We start from the raw sequence: 3,520 nt of genomic DNA, 5'->3' as shown, positions 1-3,520 counted from the left end.
TAGAGTGATCAAAGCCTAATGGTTTGCAGTAAACAACTTGACAATGTTATTAGCACTTGCCTACATACTACCACGTCATTTTAGTGTTTGCCGTATCATTTATGTTTATATTTCTTCTTAGTATGCAGAAATTACTCGTAACATATTTATAGCCATGATGTCACATGCAACGGTGATGATCTTAGAACTGTGGTTTTTACATTATTATATTATTTCATTATAAGAACTCGAAAGTTAATACAAATGACTTGAAATATGTTAAACTAGCAGACGCCCAGACTTCATCCGCGTGGAATTTAGCTTTTAACATATCGGGAGATTCTTCCGGGATGAAAGTAGCCTATGTGTTAATCCAGAGTAAAATGTATTTTCCATTCCAAATTTCAGGTAAAATAGTTGCGGCGTTATAGAGTCACAAACATCCAAACAAACTTTCGCGTTTAAAATATTATTAGGACTTAGTTGCTAGTAGATTACTACAATATAAAATCTTATAAAAGAGAAGAAATCGAGTTTTCGTACTTTAAATAAGTTATTGAACGGATTTTATTTGGTTTGCACAGGTATATTCAAACTTTATCATTTAGAAACGTATTTTGTTCAGACATATTGTTGTTCGTAAAAAATCAAAGATACCGGCCAGTAATAAAATACGATTATATACATAGTCACATAAATTACATAAAAAATAAATATTATTGGTAGAAGATCGCCATAATTACGGCGTCAACTAGTAATAAATACATAATACCTACTTATGTTATAACATACTAACTTGTCTTAACATAAATACGATCATAATTTTAAAATCTATATTGAACTAATAATTAAATAAACATTAAAAGATAATGCTGGAGTGGACCCCGCACTAGTTCGACTTAGGACGTCAAGCCCGAAGCGGCTGGATTCTAGTAGCTCGAGAGCGTGGTATTTGGAAATCCATGAAGAGGTTTTATGTCTAGCAGTGGATATCCATTGGCTGTTAATAATGAAAAAAATAAAATGGAATGGTAATATTCTTAAAATAAATACTAACAAATACATTGTTTACTTTATTTTTATGATCGCTTCTGCTTATAACTTAAAGTCAATTTAAATAGACTAACGAATTTTCTATGGAATATTACGATTTTGAATAAGCTTTTTTAGCTAAGACAAAAATAAATGCGTGACTTGAGAATTGAGACTTGTCTTTTAAAGGAATCGATATTGCCATTCAATTAATTAATTATTTGTATAGATCATGATATTTGCTTATCTCTGTTACATTCACGTGGCGTTTCCGCTTCCTCTTATAATTCAGGCCTTTCTCACGAAGGAGGTTTTTACGTTACACGTGTAACCAATGAATTATCTGCACGGTTCATTGACCCTTTTCGTTTTAATTATGTCAATTATTGTGATAAATCTTGTCGCTTAAATTTGTACGAGTATGGAAGTTCCAAATGATTAAAGTTTCATACTTCTTTAAAATGATCTCTTCTTTCTGAATCCCGTGTTCGTCTCATTTGGGATATTAAACTAATTTTATATTCTATCGGATGTCGACTTCTCAACAAATTGCCTGCGTATTTTTTCAATTTATTCCACAACCTTCAATTTGTTATTAATTTTTCGCTTCCTCTTTTTATTCGCACCACTTACAATTGCGGAATAGATTCTATACTACATTATTTCTAATTTATCAAGAACTTACACTTATATTATAAAGGCAAAAGTTTGTGTGTGTGTAAGCGTAGAGAAGGAACAAACGTGCATGTTTAATGCGGCTACTGAAGCGATTTTGCTGAAATTTGGAATGGAAATAGATTTTACTCTGAATTAACACAAAAATTGGATTGGGATTTGTGAAAAACGCGGACGATGTCGCGTGCGTCCGCAAGTATATTGATAAAAACCATGCTAATATTTATGGTGTTTTTATATTTCATGGCTCACTTAATTTTAAGTCAAATTTGCTTATCCCACAAATGATTTATTCTCTTCGTTCCTCCCTCTTATCTTCTTTTGCCTTCGAATCCCACCGATTTTTCACCGCCCGCTCAAAACCCCCAGTGATGCTGCTGAGGTATCATTACAGAACCAACGGCAATTAAACAATCAGAAGAAAAATAAATAGGACTCACTAGGAGTCATTCCTAATATGTGGTACTGCACTCATCAACCGGAACGTATCAAACGTCAAGTAAATTTAATAACAATTGATAGTGAGAAGAATCCGCGACCTCTTGTAACTCGCGCCGTTCTCGCGGAGGAGGTTGTTACGCTACATGTGAACCAACGCATCTGCATCGGTCGTCGACCTCTCGTTTGGATTATAACGACTGTGAGAAGGCCGTGACGTCATATTCGCAGCCGAAATACCTCGTGCTTGGATGCCATCTTGTTTGTTTTACGAATTTCTCGTTCCTATAGCCGTCGAGAATCGCTAATAGCGAGCGTTTCTTCGAATACGCGCATTTGTATGTATCCTTAGATATTTCTTGAAAGCTGCATTGTACGATACAGCGATAGCGTACGATATTGTTTTTTTATTATGTATTGACCTGTCGTCATTAAATTCAATAGTATCTTAGTCGACATACTCGAGTTTTAATCACTTCAATCTTTAGATTTCGTAAATTGCTATACACTCGTATACGTTCGTGGAGCTCGTAGACATGCTTCTTTGTTCTTTTAGCGATTGCGCAGAACCTATCGGTGAAGCTGATGATGTCCCAACAATAAGACAGAAAACGATGAAAATAGACATTTTTCTTTTACATCTACTCGTATAAATAAGTAAACAAGCTCAGTAGGTATGTCGGCTTTTAAATGTTAAATTTAACAAAAATGGAAAATCATAAACAGTGCGGAAACGGTTTTTAGCCACGGTACAGGCATTATAAATACAATTTGTAGAAATGAAAAATTTCTTTTCTAATCATCATCATTTTTAACTGTTGAGCACGGGTCTCCTCTCAGAATGATTGGGGTTAGACTAATAGTCCACGCTGGCCTAATGCAGATTGGCTTTACACACGTATAGAATTACGAAAATTTTCAGGTATGCAGGTAACCTCACGGTGTTTTTCCTTTCTACCGTTTGAGACACGTAATATTAAATTTCTTATAATGCCCATATAAGTAAAAAAATGGAGGTTCATGCCCTGGACCGGACCTACGTCTATCAAATCGAAACCAGATGTCATATCTATTAGGCTATCATGGCTATATCTTCCAATATTAAAGGTAGTAATCTAGATTATGCACTGCATTTTTGCATCTATAAAGGTGCCAGGAACAACTTTGGATTAAAATTGCTGCGTTCTATGATCACCACCATTCAATATCTCGTACTTGGTAATTTTAGTGAAACTTTGTTAGTTACAACAAATCGGGACAAACTGAACAACCATTTACAGATCTTGATTAGTGCGTACATGGCCACGAGGATCATTAGTTAGTTTAATTAACGAACTAAAGTTACGTAGCCTAAGGGCCAGCTTACTGTAAAGCCGATGTTACATCTACGACATCG

This window comes from Bicyclus anynana, chromosome 1, assembly GCF_947172395.1.
Source record: "Bicyclus anynana chromosome 1, ilBicAnyn1.1, whole genome shotgun sequence".
Taxonomy (NCBI): Eukaryota; Metazoa; Arthropoda; class Insecta; order Lepidoptera; family Nymphalidae; genus Bicyclus; species Bicyclus anynana.
This window is presented reverse-complemented; position numbering follows the sequence as displayed.